At 42.9% G+C, this 22,452-nt stretch overlaps 1 protein-coding gene across 5 annotated transcripts in view; it reads right to left on the reverse strand.

Moving 5' to 3' along the window:
- The window catches only part of pcgf5b (polycomb group ring finger 5b), a 128,549-nt gene that overhangs the window by 103,027 nt on the left and 3,070 nt on the right, over positions 1–22,452 (reverse strand). The gene's annotated exons all lie outside the window — the stretch shown is intronic.

Below are 22,452 nucleotides of genomic sequence, written 5' to 3' on the forward strand. Positions count from 1 at the left end.
CTCTTTGAAGCCAGTATGCTTTCTCTCACTGGGAGTACAGCCTCTGACTCACTAAAGGTCAGGGAACTCCAAGCCTGGGGAGTCCTGGCCCCAGCTCCACCTCCACTTCCACTTCCACTTCCATTGCATCAATGGCCTTGTAGGAGGCAGAAAGAGGTTCTTCCCCTTACAAGGCCGAGTGGGATCTCCCAGTGTAGGCCAAGAGCCGGTGTTGCAGCGGGGGTCACCAAAAGAGCAGAGCAAATTAGGTCCCAAAGTCACCAAAACTATACAATTTGAGGAACTGGGTATTTATAACTGAGAAATTCTGAACCTTCTAGCAAAATGAATTAAGCAGTGGAGCAGAACATATCACCAGTCAGTGGAAAATACTAAACTTAGTGACATACCTCGATCAATAAGGTATGGGGCTATAATTTATTTGGGATGGGAGCATGCAACAGAGATAAGTGTTAAAATTACTCTCCACAATATTTATGACAAACACATTAGCACATTTGTCTGTGTACTATTTTAACCTATGTAAAATAATTCATTAGTTACAAATAATGGAGTAATTTCAATCCTATGGTTTTCAAATATAGAAACTAGCTGAAACATTAAATACTTGAAAGCACACAACAGTTACAGTATGATGAATAAAACCATTACATAACTATGTCATGTAATGGAGTAATTAAGAGAGAATGAATAGGATATGAAGCCATGAGAATCTATAGGGCAGTTTGTTCTAACATCCCCCATCTGCCCCAGCATTGGACAGGAGAAGTGCTACCCCTCTCCAGGCCCAGGAGATTGTGATTTCCTGTCCCAAACCATGGGCACCCCAGTGCAGTCCTGCCCAAGTGCAGGGTCGAGCACCAGCCTTTGATATCATGGCCTTCTGGTTGCTGATGAAACCAATTGGCCGTCAACACCTGTGGAGGCGTTTTAAAAATACAGAAAGAACCATTACTGCATGCCTTCAGCTTCTCCCCCCAAAGCTCCACCAACTAGAGAATAGGCTAGCACACCCAGTTTCACTATGTGCCTCTGCCAGAACCATTCCCTCCTGCCTGACCAGAAGGGATCATCAGGCCCGTGCCTGCTCAGCACCACGTCCTCCTGACCCAGGAAAATGGGCATTACCTAGGGGCAAGGGGCAGGAAAATCAGCCCTTATTTCTCCAACCATCATTAAAAAATTAATGTAGCTGACAATTTTATATTAAGCTTTTGTCTTACCCTCTAGCCACTGTATACAAACCCTATCCAAGCTCTCTGTTTTTACAAGATGCTTAATAGCCAACAACTACAAGGAGATAGCAATGGTCAATTGCAGCAGAACTCAGTAGACAAGTGACAGCAACCTGTCGTACTCTAAAAAGTTAATGACAGCAGATGACCATCAATGCTGGTTCCAGCTAATAGTATATTATGTGATCATATAAACTAAAAACCTGATTTTTTACATCAAATTGAAAAATATCACTTATAACAGGTCTACTTTATTTTCGAAGGTGACCCTTCACCCGTCCCGGCCCTGTGAAGCAGCCAAAGAGAAACTTTAACTCTGTTTCTTTCTCCACAGATGCTGCCTGACTTGCTGAGCTTCTCCAGCATTTTCTGTTTTTATTTACTACTTATTTTAAATGAGATTACGCAGACAGAAAGGAAATGGGTGACCGCCAGGCAGAGTAAAAGGACTAGGCAGGTAGAGCAGGAGTCCCCTGGGGCCATCTCCCTCTCAAACAGATATACTGCTTTGGATACTGTTGGAGGTGATGGCTTATCAGGGGAAAGCAGCAAGAGCCAAGTTCGTGGCACCATGGGTGGCTCTGCTGCACAGGAGGGGAGGAAGAAGAGTGGCAGGGCTATAGTGATAGGGGATTCAATTGTAAGGGGAACAGATAGGCGTTTCTGTGGCCGCAAATGTGACTCCAGGATGGTTTGTTGCCTCCCCGGTGCTAGGGTCAAGGATGTCACGGAGCGGCTGCAGGGCATTCTGGAGGGGGAGGGTGAACAGCCAGTAGTCGTGGTCCATATCGGTACCAACGACATAGGTAAAAAAAGGGATGAGGTCCTGCAAGGTGAATTTAAGAAGTTAGGAGATAAATTAAAAAGCAGGACCTCAAAAGGTAGTGATCTCACGTGCCACGTGCTAGTGAGTATAGGTACAGGAGAATAGAAAGGATGAATGCGTGGCTGCAGGGATGGTGTAGAAGGGAGGGATTTAGATTCCTGGGGCATTGGGACCCGTTCTGGGGAAGGTGGGACCTGTACAAGCGGGACGGGTTACACCAGAGCAGGACCGGGAACTCGCGGGGATGTTTGCTAGTGCTGTTGGGGAAGGTTTAAACTAGAGTGGCAGGGGGATGGGAACCTGAGCGGGGAGTCAGAAGGGAGTAAAGTTCAGAGCAGCAAGAGAGGGAAAGACCCAAGGGAAATTTACAATATAAATAGTACAAACAGTTGTTCAAGAACAAGTGAAAGGAAAAAGCATAGAGCAGCAGAAAGTGTACTTTAGGCACTACAGATAAAGTGAAAACTAGAAGGTGTAAGGCAATTAACCCAGCATCAAAGCTGAAGGTCAGGCTAGGGTGTGTGGCCCAACTAAGAGTTCTATATACAAATGCACAGAGTATAAGGAATAAATTAAATGAACTACAGGTTCAAATTCAAATTGGAGGGTATGACATGATAGCTATTACTGAGACATGGCTGCAGGATGGTCAGGATTGGGAACTAAATATACCAGGTTATAAGGTCTACAGGAGAGATAGGGAAAATGGAAGAGGGGGAGGAGTAGCCTTAGTGATTAGAGATGAAATCAATTCAATCATAAAGGGGTATATATCGAGAGGTAAGCAGCCAACAGAGACCTTATGGGTTGAATTGAGAAATAGGAAAGGGAACTAAGACTATAGTGGGAGTTGTGTATAGGACCCCTGGTAACAGCTCTGAAGTGCTAGACTGTGCAAATGCAGAGATTAGACAAGCGTGTAACAAAGGCATATGGGGAACTTTAACCTTCACATAGATTGGGAAAAGCAGACAAGCAACTGTCAGAAAGGTAGTGAATTTCTTGAGTGTGTCCGGGATAGTTTTCTACAGCAATATGTCCTAGAGGCAACAAGGGGGCAAGCCATACTAGATTTAGTAATGAGTAATGAACCAGATTTAATTAACAGCTTAACTGTGCACGAACATCTATCCAATAGCGATCATAACATGATCGAGTTCAATGTAGTGTTTGAAAGGGAAAAAAGTGAATCAGCTGCTAAGATTCTAGACTTGGGTAAGGCCGACTTCAATGGGATGAGACAGAGACTGTCCACAGTAAACTGGGCAAATCTGTTAATGGGTAAAACGACTGATGATCAGTGGGAAATGTTTAAAGAAACATTTAACGAGATACAGAACCGGTTTATACCCCTGAGGGGCAAGAACTCTACTTGCCAAAAAAAAACAGCCATGGACAACTAAAGAGGTAAGGGACAGTATAAGACATAAGGAAAGGGCATATAAAAAGGCAAAACATGGCACAGATCCTGGCGAATGGGAAAGATACAAAGATCAACAAGGGTCACAAAACAGATAGTAAGAGCTACAAAAAGAGAGTATGAAAAGAAACTTGCAAGGGATATCAAAACCAATATGAAGATCTTTTATAGTTATATTAGGGAAAAGAGGCTGGTCAGGAGCAGTGTTGGCCCCTTAAAAACTGAAAGTGGGGATATTGTCATTGACAATGGGGAAATGGCGGACATGTTGAACAATTATTTTGCATCAGTATTTACAGAAGAAAAAGAGGATAGCATGCCGGAAATCCCAAGAAAACTAATATTGAATCGGTGACAGGGACTCAATAAAATTAACATAAGTAAAGCAACAGTAATGAAGAAAATAATAGCACTAAAGAGTGACAAATCCCCAGGACCAGATGGTTACCGTCCCAGGGGTTTTAAAGGAAGTAGGTGAGCACATTGCAGATACCCTAACTATAATCTTTCAAAGTTCTCCAGATTCAGGAACTGTCCCACTAGATTGGAAAATTGCACCTCACTCCGCTTTTTAAGAAAGGAGAGAGAGGGAAACCAGGGAATTATAGACCAGTTAGCCTAACATCTGTTGTGGGGAAAATGCTGGAGTCTATAATTAAGGATATGGTGACTGAACACCTCGAGAATTTTCAGTTAATCAGGGAGAGCCAGCATGAATTTGTGAAAGGTAGGTCGTGCCGAACAAACCTGACTGAATTTTTTTGAAGAGGTGACTAAAGTAGTGGACAGGGGAATGTCAATGGATGTTATTTATATGGACTTCCAGAAGGCATTTGATAAGGTACCACATAAGAGACTGTTAGCTAAGATAGAAGCCCATGGAATTGAGGGAAAAGTACGGACTTGGTTAGGAAGTTGGCTGAGCGAAAGGTGACAGAGAGTAGGGATAATGGGTAGGTACTCACATTGGCAGGATGTGACGAGTGGAGTCCCGCAAGGATCTGTCTTGGGGCCTCAATTATTCACAATATTTATTATCGACTTAGTTGAAGGCATAGAAAGTCTCATATCTAAGTTTGCCGATGAGACACAAAGATTGGTGGCATTGTAAGTAGTGTAAATGAAAACATAAAATTACAAAGCGATATTGATAGATTAGGTGAATGGGCAAAACTGTGGCAAATAGAATTCAATGTAGGCAAATGTGAGGTCATCCACTTTGGATCAAAAAAGGATAGAACAGGGTACTTTCTAAATGGTAAAAAGTTAAAAACTGTGGATGTCCAAAGGGACTTAGGGGTTCAGGTACATAGATCATTGAAGTGTCATGAACAGGTGCAGAAAATAATCAATAAGGCTAATGGAATGCTGGCCTTTATATCTCGAGGACTAGAGTACAAGGGGGCAGAAGTTATGCTGCAGCTATACAAAACCCTGGTTAGACCGCACCTGGAGTACTGTGAGCAGTTCTGGGCACCGCACCTTCGGAAGGACATATTGGCCTTGGAGGGAGTGCAGCGTAGGCTTACTAGAATGATACCCGGACTTCAAGGGTTAAGTTACGAGGAGAGATTACACAAATTGGGGTTGTATTCTCTGGAGTTTCGAAGGTTAAGGGGTGATCTGATCGAAGTTTATAAGATATTAGGGGGAACAGATAGGGTGGATAGAGAGAAACTATTTCCAATGGTTGGGGAATCTAGGAGTAGGGGGAACAATTGCTAAATTTAAATCTGAGATGGATAGCTTTTTGGCAACCAAAGTTATTAAGGGATATGGAGTTAGATCACAGATCAGCCATGATCTTATCAAATGGCGGAGCAGGCACGAGGGGCTGAATGGCCTACTCCCGTTCCTATGCTTCCTACAGTTTTTATATTGATACACATCTATCGATACATTATTTTATTTATATTATTAAATTGGTATTTCTGTGCACACTTCCTGTGTGTCACACTTCAGCATCACACTATGTTGACAGAATGTGTAAAACAGTGATAAATCAGAACTGAGGAGATAGGCAACTTATAAATCAAAAGCAAGAAAGCGGCTAGAAAACTACCATAAAAACTGCTGAGAAGAACTAGATGATATTTCAGTGAAGGAGTCCCAAAGAAGATTCCTTCACAGTTCTCTTGCTGATTTTGCCTGTACACCCGCTGCACTCTGGGACCTATCAGCCTCTACCTCACCCTCCACTGCTGAGATGACTAACTCTGTGCCTTTTCTGCAGCGTGAAACTGGAGGATACACCAGTTGTTGACAATTCATGAGATGGTGCTCGCAGCATATTGGGGGGCACCCCCTGACCTATCCAGGCACTTGGTGTGACTTTTTAGGATCCCTATAACTTGTTCTAATCGAATTCTGGTTCTAGTGTGTAGATTATTGGAGCAGTGGTGGTTTGATGCAGTGGAGTCATGAGCCATGGGAGGTATCATCCTGTCACTTGCCCTTGATTTTGAAAAAGAGCAGCGGTGCTGGACTGCTAGAGAATGAAAACTTCATGAGCATATCTCTGTGCCTGTAATCGCATAGTAATTATACGTTCAGGGAGAAAAATCCGTTTGCGTTGACGTAATGCTGAGGGTTGACAGTCGGGGCACAATATAGCCAACAAATACAGTTGACTGTCCGAAGACCTCTGGGAAATCCTGCAACCTCTATAGAAGTTCATAGCACGTTCATTCATTTGCTTGGCACCAGTGTCAATTTGATATCTTGGTCAGCCCTGGCAAACAGGGAATTAGTGACTTGCCTGAAGAAAGTATGCACAACAAATTGACTTACAGGGCAGAAGTCACCAGTGGCTCCCTGGAACAAGCCTGTCAAGAAAAATGATCAGCGCTGTTGCAATCATCTCCGAAACTGTGAGCTTGGTCCTTGCCCTCGAGTTGGTCTGGAATTCTTGCTGATCAAAGATCGTTCAGACCTTCTGGGCTGAATCACAGCCTCTTAAGACACAAGTCAGTGAAAAATCTAGGTTATATATCCCGTTAGCTTCGTTTTGCTGGTAACCTCCAGCTCTTCTTTGGCGTTGCCTGATTAGACAGGCTTCCAGTGCAGCCTTTTGCTGCTCCTCCTCCTCTTCTTCTTCCTCCAAGAGGTAAATCATGTATAATAGTAACCCATTAGGAAGCCTATTATTGCAGTCTTTAGAGATTTTACCTAGAATTTTTCAGGAGGAAAACTCTCTCTACAGTGACTGGAAATTGAAGTCAGATTCTAACAATCCCACAGCCAACCACCCCCGCACCCCCCCCCCAAACACCCTCCCACCCACTGCTATCTGAACCTACTACCTTCCTACGCCCCGCTGCTGCTACCTATGCTTGGTACCTATCTGTAACTTGGTATACCTTCCTACCCATCTTCCTGTTTATCCTTCAATTTCAGAAAGACGAGATATAAATTTAGTAGGTAGCATCAAGGAGACTGGTTTATATTTAATAGAAAAATATACAAAATTGTTGAATCACTCCTCAAATCCTCAAAGGAACTCTCCAGGAACACAAAGTACCATAGCCAGGGTGTTCACAGCCTCTTAATCAACCTCTGTATGAATCCAGTATTTACTTAACAGCAATTAAATGCTTCAAGCTTAAAGGAACACCTATACTTTACACAATATAATGTTTCTGATCTTTAAATAACTTATCCTCTAATTTACAGTGAGCAGCACCACTGCAGATTTGATAGCAAAATCTTTTATATATTAAAAGTTTTGCATATGCATGCAATTCCTGTTATGTAACTTAATTCCTGTAATATCATGCTTTTGAGTTTAACACTTTTACTGTCACACTTTTGTTGACTGACTGAAAGTGAAGCAGCCATAAATCAGAACTGAACTGGTAGGGAACTTACTACCCTGAATCAGAAGTGAGAAAAGTGACTAGAAAGCTACCGTTAAAAAAAACTATTGAAGACTCATGAAAACAACCAATCCTGAATGACCAATCAGCAGAATACACCAATAAAAGCAGAAGAGGGTGAACCAATTAAAAAAACTGTTTGAAAACATTTCAACCACCACTTTATTTCTCAGTAATTGAAATTTCTAGTGTCCAAAATAAGTTTTGTGGTATTAAAAAAATAAAAAATTTATAATCACATGATTAAATTTAACTATAAAATTGTCTGTGTCTTTCAGTGGTCATTAATGTTTTACTTGAAGGTTTTAGCCTCTCACAGAAGCATAGGCATTGACTTTGAGCGTAAAATTCAACTTGGGTGGGGGTGCAAAATTGGTGGTAGCGGATCGACCGCCCATTATACACCCCACCAAATTTTCCTTTCCATCGACTTTCAGAAAGAAAAATTGGTCTGGATGTATAACGGTTAGCCGATCCATTACTGGCCGTTTTTCGTCCCCTGCCAAAATTGATTTTTACCCCCGAGTTCTTGCCCAGGGCTGTGATATTGTTAGCTGAAGGTAGACCCTGTAGTCTGAGGGTGTGCTATGTGCGCAATCTCCAAGGATGCATCAGTAGCATTCATTCAGCCCAACTGGAAAAATTAAAAGAAAAATTTTCAAAAGCTTTACTCAAGTATGGAGTGTGTTTTAAAAAACACAAGAGGGTGTGCACACACGCAGATCTGATGAGTGGAACAGAAACATCAAATGAGATTACCAATTACCCACCTATTGTAACTTATAAGTTTGAATTATAAACATTCTAATTATTTTTCTCAGTTCAGAGAAATTGTGTCTCTGTGTATAACAGTATTTCAACGTGTTTTTATGACAATGATTTGAATACAAACTGGACAATGATTTTGAGTAGATTTTCAACTAAATTTTTAAAAAAGAGATATTAATTTTTTTTTAAAAAAAACATTGGGAAGCAGGTCAAGCTGAGAAAAACAGACAGAGAGACACATTGTCCCATTGCTTACATTGATTATACAGCTGCTATGGGTGAGTAAATTTCTAATTATGTGCTGTTGAGTGAAAAATCCCAGAAGCTGTGTAAGGTAACTACATTTGTATATTAACCTGATGACAACAAAAGCCAATTATTCATTCTCAGGCTTTTATTGCAAAAAATCATTGTGACTTATATCTCAGGAAAATAATGTTTTTCTGGGGTAATTCCTAGTAGTGTTTATGATTGACTGCCCAGTTGTGATGAATTTGGTTGCAAGCCCCATCACCTCTCACCTACTTTCCAAAAGATGCCCAAATTGCTGGCTGAATTTTGCCGCTTGAAAATAAAAATTAAAAATTTATTAAAGCAGTCATGTGTTTATTTACAGTTCCAGAGGCAGAATGGAATCTGTATATTTATTTGTGCAGCTGTATTAAATGCCAGAACAAATAAAATATGAATTCTTCAAATAAAACATGAATTCTACAACTTTTTCTTAAATAATTTTGACAAAAACCTATACACTATATATACACACTAATTCCCACAATTAGTCAGCAAGTATAGAAAGAGAGCCTAGCATAGGTACAGCTGAAGGAAAAAAAACGTGAGTGAGGTGGGACACCACCAGTAACAACTCAAAGCAGATCTTTGTATTTTGTAATGTGTGCAAAATGGTTACGCCAACTGTATTTAATTTATTTACGCTTATACTCTTAAAATGTAAACAGCAACGTACAGGAATATCTCATTCAAGTTTGGGGGTGGGAGGATCAGAATAAAATATTAAATTTCAGCATTTATTTAAGCAGCACCTTTTGGTAATACAAAGATATATGGGAAAGATACAAATTTGTTTAATCTTTTCTCAAGTTTTATAAACTTTCGCCATAAAAATCCACACCCTAAACAGATTGACAGTATAAAGAGTTCCTCATATTATATGCAGAAATTTATTTTTAATGCAAGTGCCATATGTGAGGCAAACGATTTTACTGATCTACCTGCAATAGATAGGAAAGATACTATTTATTTTTCAGGAACCAACTGAAAAAACATACTTCTGGGAGATCTTTCCAAATCCTCCCACTGAAAACATGCACCCCTCAACCACTTCTACACCCATGCAACCCCCCACCCCCCACTCCCCATACAGCAGGGGAAGAAAAATGTTCTATTTCATTGGGTCTTCTTCATTCTTTGAAGGTGTAACCTTCACATTTCATTGTAGTTGAGCCAGGTCCAGATCAACATTTTGGAAAACACATGGTGGGTGACAGCCCCAGCTGATGATTTTGAAATCATCATGTTTTGACATTTTCATGCCATACCCCACATTCCACTTTATAAAAGAATATTAGAGAGGCAATTTGTTCTACCCAAAATAAAAAATTGAAAGCACATGCATGAACTCCACTAAAGACCTGAGTGGATACCCAGGGGGGAAACAGAGTGCATGGAGGATGGAATGAAGATGGCTCTATAATGCAAGTAACCTTTCTCTTAATACTGCATCCTCCACACATTGCTAAAGACTAACCAGTAATATTTCTAGGAATTGGATGGGAGAGGCTATTGCAGAGGGGCATAGACCCTAGCCACCAACATAGATTTCTGTCAAAAGCAGAGTCATCAAAGTCAGCCAAGTTCAAACAAAATGTTTTTGATGGTACATGGATTACACCACATAGAAGCTTTACAGATGCAGTATTACATGCAGTGATTTGTTTTACGGGTGCCCAAACCGCCCCGAAACAAGTTGACTGGCATTTGACAGAGCTATTAGCATTCCTGCCCGAGGTGGTAATAGTGGAACAGGTGTTTCACCAACCATTTCAATATTGTTTTGATTACAAGGTTGGAGCATAGGCAACAAACAAACAGCTGTCAAAATTGAAGGAGGGATTTTGTTCCCTCTATATAGAATTTTATTGCTATAGAGGAAATATCATTCCTTCTAGGATTTGTGAGGTGGTGGATGAAAACAAGGAATCAAGATTTCCAGGTTCAGATGGAAATAGGAAACAATCTTTTGACAGGAAACCCAAGTGCATCCGAAGAACTGCTCAATTAGAATACTAAATTCAATAAGGCTGATTGACAATAAATGCCTGTAAGTTAACCAATGTAGCAAAGTGAAATCAGAGCCATTAAGAGATCAGTCTTCCACCAGAATATAAATTCACAGGTGCTAAGAGGTTCAAAAGGAGTTAGAAATTCAGGCACTCTCAACATTCCTTACCGGTGCTCATGAGAAAAGGCAACTTCCATAACCAGGCCTGGGCCTACTTAATCTTATGCATGTAGTGAATGGGATGTAGCATGCCTCAGGGCTGACAAGTTACCCTTTTACCACTGGTATAGTACAGATTGCCCGGAGTATACTTCTGATCTCTCCAATAAGCAGAAAAACACCATGCTGACAGACCATTCATAATTGGAAAATTGGGCCACAAATCTAGCACACTAACTTCCATGCACGATTGTGCCATCTGTCCTCCCATGAAGCGAGGCTCTGCACCAGGAAAAATAACTTATGTAATTTACTCCATTATCGTTCACATTTTATAATGTGAAACAAGATGGATCTCAGTCCAATCACAAGGAGGCTATATCAGTTTTGGATGACTAGGTTTAAATCCCAATTTGGGACAAGAGCCGGTCTAGTGGGATGTAATCCTTCCAGATTGCCTTCATGAAACAAAACACAAGCAGATGTTTTTCTAATAAACCAGAAGGGTTATGGAAAACAAATTGCTGCCAGCTGAAAGCAAATGGAGCTGGGCTTCAACTGCTGGGTAAGAAAAAGTTGACGGCACTCAAGAATTGAAGATAAACCAAAGGAGAGGAGTCTATACTTTTTTTTTAAAAAAAGAGCAAAACTATTTTTTAAAAATTTTCAATTCACCTTATAGGCTCTACTCATGGATGTTTTATATAATAGAAGTAGAACATTCACTACAAATGGTGGTAAGCCTTGGTCTAACAAGCATTCCCTCTCAATTGCAAACCTGCTGGATGCAGTTGTAGAATCAAACCTGACAGTTGAGGGAGGTCTGTCCTGTGGGGAAGTGAGAGGGGTAAGCACTGTTCAACACCACATTAATATGGAATCACCTTTGCTCCTTCTGTTCTGAAGCTATCAAAGATATTGCAGAAACAGAGGAAACACACACAGAAACATTGTTTCCCTCCAAGAGACTATCCATCTTCCATGCTGATTCATGCATAGTTCTTGTGCAGAAGGGAGCTGATCATTGTCCAGTGTCACAGACAAATCAACCGTCAGATTTCTGAATCACCTCAGTATGAACTGACAAGCAACTGAGGGCATTGGTCATTGTAGTATCAATCTGGTGAGATGTTACGCTAAAAGCCTCTGGTTTAGGCACGAATAGGCAAGCAGTATTATGGCCTGATAGAAAAATTCAGAGTGGGTCCCATCTGGTTTATTCTGTACCAGATAATCATTGTGTTCTGTCTAAAGGCACGGTCTCTTGCCATGCATAACACCTTAAATGGGACACTTACTATTCAAAATTCAAGCTAGTTGGTGTATTATACAGACTCTTTCACAGTACCCCTGCCCTGAACTTATGTTTTCCAAATAGACTTCCCATCTGTACAGCGAACCATCTACTGTTCGTGTCAGGTGGGGCTTGGGGCAGAACCAATAAGGAAAACCCACCATTAGCCTTGGTAGTAGGGATCAAACCATTATTACTTCTTTACTTATGCACTCTATGCCCCTATTTATAAAACCCAAAATGTTGTTGGCCTCTTTCTGGCTTTATCTACCTGCACTCACACTTTAAGGGAACTATGTATTTGAACCCCTAGGTTTCTGTTTATCTATTCCCTGCAGCATCTTTCCATTGAGTGTTTCTCTCAAAGTGTACAATCTCACACTTAGCCTTGTTAATTTGCATCTGCCATCTGTCTGCCCATCCTGCTAATCTGTCTATACCTTCCTGAAATCTTTTACAGTCTCCCTCACTGTTTACCAAATCTCCTCCTACTTGTGCTGTCAGCAAATTGAGATTGTGGAACCTATGTCCAAGTCCAAATCATTTTTACTTACCAAGAACAAAAGTACACCATTCTCAAACCTTCTCCAATCCCAGCAACACCCATTTACCTGAAACCTTAGTTTATATCTGTCAACCAACTTTCAATCCATGCTACCACATTTCCCACTCTGCCCACATTTTCCACTTTTATTCTAATCTGTCTTCAAATAGTAAAAATCACCCAATATTATTTCCCTATTGTTCTTACAAATATCTCTGCCACTATTTCATCTGCACTGTTTCGTGGCCTGTAAAGCACACCAAGAATTTCCTTTCTTATTTCTTAGCTCGATCCATGTGGATTCTGTTTTAGTTGCCTAGGACATCCTTATATGTTCTACCACTGTGACAAACACTGCCACCCATCCTTCTTTTTTTCCCCTTCCTAACTGTCTTGAAACTATTATAACCATGAATATTAAGTTCCCAGTCCTGTCCAATCCTAAGCTACATCTCCATTATGGCCATCACATTCCTCCGTAATTATTAATTCTTTTAACTGGTTGCTTTGTACTCACATACATACCAATCAATCCTAACTCTTTCTTTTGCCTTATTTTCCAATTCAGTTTTTTGATATCCCTTTCCTCTTCTACAACAGTGTTTTTATCTCTCGCTATCTATTAACAAACCTTTCTTTCTCTTTTACCTTTGATAATAGTCTGTCCCTATTTCTTTCAGCTAAGACTTTTGCTTCTATTCAAACAGCTTTATTAATCCTGCTCTCCTTCTCTAGCCACAAACCGAGACTTTCCCCACTCCGCTGTCATATTAATTTAAATCCTTCCCCCCTGCTCAATTTACCCCCTCTGCAAGGATACTGGTGCCATTTTGGTTCCGATGAAGGTCAGCTCTTTAGTATAGCCTTCACTTATTCCAAAGGGCACTCAAATGCCCCAAACATGTGAACCCTTCCTTCCTGCACCAGCCCTGCAGCCATACCTTCCTCTCCTTAACCTGTCCAGTATGTAGCGCAAGAAGCAATCCGAAGATTCTTGAGGTTTTTCAATGTAGTGCCTAGCTCCTTAAACTCCCTCTGCAATACCTTAAACATACTTCTATTTATGTCATTGGTTCCAACATAGACCATGACTTTTGAAAGCCCTCATCGTTTTTGACGCTGCAGTAGGGGAGTCGTGGTCATTTGCTTCTTGAGCACAGTGATCCCCTGCTCGGGAGACTCAATTTCCTAAATCATAGTGCAAGTATGCTGTTCCTGGATACACTGAGGATCCATGAAGGCCCACATATCACACTCCACACATGTCATATCGGGAGAGCTCTCTTCATTGCCGTCCCTGTGTCGAGCCGACCAACATAAAATGTAGTTAGCGTTAGTCTGAATTCTCACGAGCACCAAACTTTTGCAAGAATCAAATTCCACTTACTTGCCATTCCACTTACCAAGCAAGTATTAACTATAGTGAAAAACCCCTGTCCAAGTGCACCTCAAGGCTGAAATCCCCGTAAGGCTGACCTCCCATTGAGGCTAATCTCCACACCCTCATGTCCTTTCATAACTCAACTTCAATCTCATGCTATTCAGCTCAAATCTATACTGTCTTAACTTATAGAACAGCTGAACTACCACAGGAAAAAACTGCCCAAGAATAGCTAATTACAACACTTATGTAAGCAATGAATTAACCAGCCCTGAGTTAAGGCAGAAAATAAACAAGTTTAAACAGCTCCTAGTATTGAACAACTAAAATTAAGTACATAAAAGAAAATTAAACTCAATATAGAGTCAAATAAATAAAATTTCAGTACATATATCCTAATCATTCTCACTGAGGCTGAACTCCACACTCTCCAGGTCCTTAGTCTGTGCCCCTATTTATCAAACCTAGGATCCAATATGTTTTTTTTAAAAATACGTTAACTTATCCTCCCACTTTTAAAGATTTACGTAACTTAAACTCTTAAGTCTCACTGCTCTTTTGCTGCTTTTAAAATGTTGCCATTTCATATATATATATCCTCCTTATTTTTCTTCCCAAAACATATCAGCTCAGATTTCTCTACATTAAATTTTATGACATGCATCTGCCCAATTTACTGACCTGTCTACATCCTCCTGAAGTCACTTACATTGCTCTTCCTTTAACTACAGAGCCCTATTTTTGTTTCAACCTATTTTGATATTGAGCCCCCTATACCCAAGATCAGTCTCCTGGAGGATTGCACTGCTTACATCGTTCCAGTATGAAAAACATCCCTAACCATTACCTGTTTTCTGAACTTTGGCCATGCTGGATTCTCTTTAATGTGCCTTAATTTTTTTTTTAAATCAACAAAGCACCTTATCAAACAATTTGTTGAAAATCCATATGCACAATATAGACTGCCTCTATCAGTAGACTGTTATTTCCTCACCATGTCAATACATGCAGTTATTTCATGACCATGTCCTCTTGCTTCCCATGAGCAATAACAGGGGAGGTGTGTGTGTGTGTGTGTGTGTGTGTGTGTGTGTGTGTGTGTGTGTGTGAGAATTTGTTACACTTTATCTGTCAAACTTCAGATGAGACCAAAAAAAAGACAAAAAAAATCCCAAATCAGCAATCTTAAAAAAAAAGAAACCACTCATTTTCTGATGTTCTTTTCTGACTTTAAGATAACCTAGTCTCTCTCCAAAGAGAGGGGATAAGCAGCTGGCAATCTGTAGAAATGTCTAATAGCAACAGAAATTGACCAGTTAATGTGCTTATTTAGATCATTTCCATGTTGTTTGAGCAGTCACCCTAAAGGGGCAGTCTAGGTCAACAACTTTTTAAACCACTTTTTTTAAACCAAGGTAGCATGTATGCCAGTGCCACTAAGTGTCCAATCACAGACGCAAAGAATTCTGATGGTTTAGTCAGTATTATCCTGGGCAGTGACCATGTGATGCATCCGTCAATCCATAATAAAATTCCACTTAAATTCCAAACTTACTTTAAAAAGTGAGGTCAACAACTAAATAAAAAAATAGTAAATTTAAAAGCTATTTGTAAAAGGGATTTTTTTTTTAAATGAGGAAAGGGTAACGTAACTCAGGACCCCCTCCGACATGGAAAGGAGAGCTTTTGCTCCTGGTTGAGGAACAATGGACACTTACTCTGCTGCACATTCAACCCTTTTATATCTCATGGGAGCATCAAATGAGGCAGTGGGATTGCAATGACATCAAAGCTGTCACTAGCCACATATTTTCCCACAACAACTTGCATTTATATAGCACCTTTAATACTTCAGAGGAAGAATGGTACAGGTGCAGAGTCTTAGTGAGGGAATGAAAGAGAGGTGACTGAAGGCTTAGTCAAAGAATTGGGATTTATGCAGGCTTTTAAAAGGCACAGGGAGAAGTAGAGAAGGAGAGGGGTTTAGGGAAGGAAGTCGAAAGATTATGGCCAATACGTGAAGGGCCTGCCATTAATGGTGGAACGGAGGCAAGGAGGGGATGCACAGATTGCCAATGTCAGAGCAAACTGAAGGGAATACATGGCTGGAGAAGGTTGCAGAAGTAAGGGCGATGAGGCCATGATGGAATTTGTAGATAAGGATGAGGATTTTATACTCAATATACTAGTGACAGGGAGCCAGTGTAGGTCAGCGAGGACAGGGACATTGGGTGATCAGGACAGTACAGGACACAATGTGAGTGGTAGAAATCTGAACAACTTATGAGTTTATTGAGGGTGGAGTTTGGAAAGCCAGCAGGAATCATCTAGTCTGGAGGCAACAAAAGCTTTGATGCAGATTTCAGTGGCAGTGAGGTAGGTGCAGACATGGGCAATCTTATGAAGGTGGAATTTAGACAGCTTATAGCATATGCAGTTTGAAGCTCAGCTTTGTGTCAAACAAGACCCTGAGTTTGGGCACAAACTGGTTCAGCTAGGGACGGGGTTGGTGTCAGTAGCAAGTGAGCAGAGTTTCTGGTGGGGGCCAAGGACAATGGCTTTGGTTCTCTCAATGTTCAGCTGAAGGAAATTCTGGCTATCTTATGACAGGCAGTCTGAGAACACAGAGGGGATAAGGAAAGCGAAGAAGCACATGTCATCACCACATATACAGAAGCTGACCTGACACTAAAAGGACATGCAAATGAAGGCAGGGGCCAAAGTTGATCTTTGGGAAACTCCAGAGATAACAATGTGGGAGCATGAGAATACTCCATTACTGGCAATGCATTAGCTCTGTTGAAATTGGTAACAGTGGAACCACAAAAAAGAGAGGCAGAGGAAGAAGAATGCCACAACCAGCCATGTTGAACACTGTAGGCAGGTCAAGCAGGATAGGAAGGGAGAACATACTGCAGTTGCAGTCACAAAAGATAAGAAAGGATACCAATGATGACTTTGACCAGGGTAATCTCCGTGCTGTTAACAGGGCAGAAACTGAACTAGTAGGATTTTGATGTGGGAGAAAGGGACATGGAGGTGGGAGGTGGAAGGTGGAAGGTGACAGCGCATTCAAGGACCTTGGAGAGGAAAGGTAAGTTAAGAGGGGTAACACTTGAAGAGGACAAAGTGGGTCAAAAGTGGGCTTTTTGAGGAGGTAGGTGGTGACAATAGTTTTGAAAGGGAGAGGTTCAATGTCTGAGTAGAGGGAGCTGTTAACAATGTTGGCAAGTATGGAGGCTACAAAAGGTAGCTGTGGGTATGGTAGCATAGTGGTTATGTTACTGGACTAGTAATCCAGAGGCCTGGACTAATAATCCAGAGTCATGAGTTCAAATCCTGCCACAACAGCTGGGGAATTTAAATTCAGTTAATTAAATAAAAAATCTGGAATTAAAATACTAGTATCAGTAATGGTGGCCATGAAACTACCATGATTGTCGTAAAAACCCATCTGGTTCACTAATGCCCTTTAGGGAAGGAATCCTGCCATCCTTACCCGGTCTGGCCTATATGTGACTCCAAACCCACAGCAATGTGGTTGACTAACTGCCCTCTGAAATAACCTAGCAAGCCACTCAGTTGTAAAATCTCGCTACGAAAAGTCATAATAAGAATAAAACCGGACAGACCACCCGGCATTGGACCACCAGGCACCAGACACGAAAACGGCAAACCAAGCCCAGATGACCCTGCAAAGTCCTCCTCACTAACATCTAGGGACTTGTGCCAAAATTAGGAGAGCTGTCCCACAGACTAGTCAAGCAACAGCCTGATATAGCCATACTCACAGAATCATATCTTTCAGTCAACGTCCCAGACTCTTCCATCACCATCCCTGGGTATGTCCTGTCCCACCGGCAGGACAGACCCACCAGAGGTGGCGGTACAGTGATATACAGTCAGGAGGGAGTGGCCCTGGGAGTCCTCAACATTGACTCTGGACTACATGAAGTCTCATGGCATCAGGTCAAACATGGGCAAGGAAATCTCCTGCTGATTACCACCGACCGTCCTCCCTCAGCTGATGAATCAGTCCTCCTCCATGTTGAGCACCACTTGGAGGAAGCACTGAGGGTAGCAAGGGCACAAAATGTACTCTGGGTGGGGGACTTCAATGTCCATCACCAAGAGTGGCTCGGAAGCACCACTACTGACCGAGCTGGCCGAGTCCTGAAGAACATAGCTGACAGATTGGGCCTGCGGCAGGTGGTGAGCAAACCAACACGAGGGAAAAACTTACTTGACCTCGTCCTCACCAATCTACCTGTCGCAAATGCATCTGTCCATGACAGTATTGGTAGAAGTGACCACCGCACAGTCCTCGTGGAGACGAAGTCCCGTCTTCACACTAAGGACACCATCCAACGTGTTGTGTGGCACTACCACTGTGCTAAATGGGATAGACTCAGAACAGATTTAGCAGCTCAAAACTGGGCATCCATGAGGTGCTGTGGGCCATCAGCAGCAGCAGAATTGTATTCCAGCACAATCTGTAACCTCATGGCTCGGCATATTCCTCACTCTAACATTACCAACAAGCCAGGGGATCAACCCTGGTACAATGAGGAGTGTAGAAGAGCATGCAAGGAGCAGCAGCAGGCGTACCGAAAAATGAGGTGCAAACCTGGTGAAGCAACAACTCAGGATTACATGCATGCTAAACAGCGGAAGCAACATGCTATAGACAGAGCTAAGCGATTCCACAACCAACGGATCAGATCAAACCTCTGCAGTCCTGCCACATCCAGTCGTGAATGGTGGTGGACAATTAAACAACTAACGGGAGGAGCAGGCTCTGCAAACATCCCCATCCTCAATAATGGCGGAATACAGCACGTGAGTGCAAAAGACAAGGCTGAAGCGTTTGCAACCAACTTCAGCCAGAAGTGCCGAGTGGATGATCCATCTCGGCCTCCTCCTGATATCCCCACCATCACAGAAGCCAGTCTTCAGCCAATTCGATTCACTCCACGTGATATCAAGAAACGGGTGAGTGCATTGGATACAGCAAAGGCTAGGGGCCCCGACAACATCCCAGCTGCAGTGCTGAAGTCTTGTACTCCAGAACAAGCTGCGCCTCTAGCCAAGCTGTTCCAGTACAGCTACAACACTGGCATCTACCCGACAATGTGGAAAATTGCCCAGGTAAGTCCTGTCCACAAAAAGGACAAATCCAATCCGGCCAATTACCGCCCCATCAGTCTACTCTTAATCATCAGCAAAGTGATGGAAGGTATCGTTGACAGTGCTATCAAGTGACACTTACTCACCAATAACCTGCTCACCGATGCTCAGTTTAGGTTCCACCAGGACCACTTGGCTCCAGACCTCATTACAACCTTGTTCCAAACATGGACAAAAGAGCTGAATTCCAGAGGTGAGGTGAGTGTGACTGCCCTTGAAATTAAGGCAGCATTTGAACAAGTGTGGCACCAAGAAGCCCGAGTAAAACTGAAGTCAATGGGAATCAGGGGGAAAACTCTCCAGTGGCTGGAGTCATACCTAGCACAAAGGAAGATGGTAGTGGTTGTTGGAGGCCAATCATCTCAGCCCCAGGACATTGCTGCAGGAGTTCCTCAGGGCAGTGTCCTAGGCCCAACCATCTTCAGCTGCTTCATCAATGATCTTCCCTCCATCATAAGGTCAGAAATGGGGATGTTCGCCGATGATTGCACAGTGTTCAGTTCCATTCGCAACCCCTCAAATAATGAAGCAGTCCGAGCCCACATGCAGCAAGACCTGGACAACATCCAGGCTTGGGCTCATAAGTGGCAAGTAACATTCGCACCAGATAAGTGCCAGGCAATGACCATCTCCAACAAGAGAGAGTCTAACCACCTCCCCTTGACATTCAACGGCATTACCATCGCCGAATCCCCCACCATCAACATCCTGGGGGTCACCATTGACCACAAACTGAACTGGACCAGCCATATAAATACTGTGGCTACGAGAGCAGGTCAGAGGCTGGGTATTCTGTGGCGAGTGACTCACCTCCTGACTCCCCAAAGCCTTTCCATCATCTACAAGGCACATGTCAGAAGTGTGATGGAATACTCTCCACTTGCTTGGATGAGTGCAGCTCCAACAACACTCAAGAAGCTCAACACCATCCAGGACAAAGAAGCCCGCTTGATTGGCACCCCATCCACCACCCTAAACATTCACTCCCTTCACCACCGACACACAGTGGCTGCAGTGTGTACCATCCACAGGTTGCACTGCAGCAACTCGCCAAGGCTTCTTCCACAGCTCCTCTCAAACCCGCCACCTCTACCACCTAGAAGGACAAGAGCAGTAGGCACATGGGAACACCACCACCTGCACGTTCCCCTCCAAGTCACACACCATCCCGACTTGGAAATATATCGCCGTTCCTTCGTCGCTGGGTCAAAATCCTGGAACTCCCTTCCTAATAGCACTGTGGGAGAACCGTCACCCCACGGACTGCAGCGGTTTAAGAAGGCGGCTCACCATCACCTTCTCAAGGGCAATTAGGGATGGGCAATAAATGCCGGCTTTGCCAGTGACGCCCACATCCCATGAACGAATTAAAAAAAACATCAAGAATTGGTTAGGAAAGGGATAGAAGAAGCAAGAGATGGATCTCAAAGAGGTGAGCTTGGAGATGGCAGTGACAAGTGTTCAGGGTGAGGGTGAGTGAAAGCCTAAAGAGTGATCGGGTGGGGGCATGTGGGGAGGAGCGGTGGCAGCTACATAGGTGATCTAAATCTTGGACATGAAAAAAAAAATCAGTGGGCTTTTTGCACTTGATGTTCGAAGTGAGGGTGGTATGAGCAGGGAAGGAGGTTTGAGGAGGCACTTTGTCATGCAAAAAGGGAGGCATGGATTTTCCTTACCCTCCTGGAAGATCCAGTAGTAGGAAAATGTATTATCCTTCGAATGGGAGGCACTGTAATGCTTGATGTGGTCAGGCCGAATCCAGTCAAGTGGATGACAAGATCAGTCCTGTACCAGGTGGGCTCAAGTCTGTGGTCCTAACACTTTAAGGTGCAAAAATTGGAACTGCACTAGGGAAATAGCAGAGGTGGTAAATAGTGAGGGACCTAGTGAGGGCGATGGCACAGACGGCAGGTGAAAGAGATGTTGAGCAAGTCAGCAGTGACAGTGGAGTCATGACAGGTGGAGGACCAGAGTAAATGGAATGGGGAGTTTAAATGCGAGTTGGTGAGGGAGCTAGAGGACAGTTTTCTCCAAAGGCAGAGGGTCAGGCCAGTGAGGTTTGAAGTAGGTGAGGTGAGAAGGTGGTAAGGGAGGCAAGGAGGTGCTCAGAGACAGGTTCATCAGTGATCAAGACCACAGAGATGGCAAGGTCAAAGGGGTGGCCATAGATGTGGGCGAGGTTGAGCGAGGACAAGAGTCTAGAGAAATCAGAGTAGAGGGGACAAGAGGAATTTAAGTGTGGGTTGAAATCACCAAGAATGAGTTGTCACTCACTACAGAGGATCAGGGAGATCACTGAGCTTGAAAGGGCTGTAGTCGATGCAGACTTTGGCTGAGATGCAGCAGGGATGGAAAAGTGTGAGGTGCTCAAAGGAGGAAAAGGTGACAGAGGTATAGAGGGAGAGGGCAAGATGGGACTTGGAGATGACAGCCAATGCACAGCAGTTTGGGCAAGACACGGTTGGAAAGTGTAACAGGACAGAATAGCTTCCGTGAGCGGGGAAATGAGTCACTGCCCATGAGCATGAGGTTTCTGTCAGGGCCAAGATATCAATAGATTGCTCCTCAACAAGTTGGTGGATGACAATTGCATTGTTCACAGGGGACTGAGTTCTCTGGAGATCTATGGAGCAGTGCAGTGGATAATGATCCATGTACAGGATCAGAGAGGGGGAGAGTGAAGAGGCAATAGGAATGAGAAGAATGTTAGAGAGGTTAATCTCCAAGGTGCAAAATGAGCAGCATGGTCACCAAGAACAGGATGAGGCACCTGAGATTGCTGTTCTGAAAGAGCCAGCATCAGGTGAAACAGGTGTTGCAAAGGATACCAAGGGATAAGAAGCAGGTCATCTGGGGGGAACTTAAGTCTAGGACATCAGCAGGCGATACGGTCAGCTGGGATTTAATGTTGAATGGAGTGAGGCCCAAGTAGAGAATGTTGATGGAAATACAGGGGGGAGGGAAGGGAACGTGTGAAAGGGCATGGGAGGCAGATGCTAGGGGAGAGAGTGTACAATAGGGGTGGGAGATGGTGGAAAAAGAGTGATAAGGGGGCTCAGATCCAGATTGATGCCCAATATGCACACCCAGGTGAAGATATTGGATTACATGCAAAAGTGGCAGAGAGCAAGGGAGTTCTTAGAATAGGGGCTTGATGAGGGGTGATAACCAATGCTCCTGAAATACTATCAGCCACCAACTACCAATAGTGTGCTTGGTTTTTCTGGTAACAAAATTAATTAGTGACATACAGTTGCAACCCATTAACTAGGAAGCCATGATGGAAATGGAATCATCCCATTCTAAGGATCATTCCTATTAACAGAAAGCAGCAACGCAGTTTTAAGTACATTGAGAATCAGCTGTTGCTACAAGAAACTGTCTCCATTTACTGCCACCAACTGTGTTTAAGTATTTTCTAAGTGTTTACTGTCATAATATTCTAGTAAGCATAGCTTTCG

This window comes from Heptranchias perlo, chromosome 21, assembly GCF_035084215.1.
Source record: "Heptranchias perlo isolate sHepPer1 chromosome 21, sHepPer1.hap1, whole genome shotgun sequence".
Lineage (NCBI taxonomy): Eukaryota > Metazoa > Chordata > Chondrichthyes > Hexanchiformes > Hexanchidae > Heptranchias > Heptranchias perlo.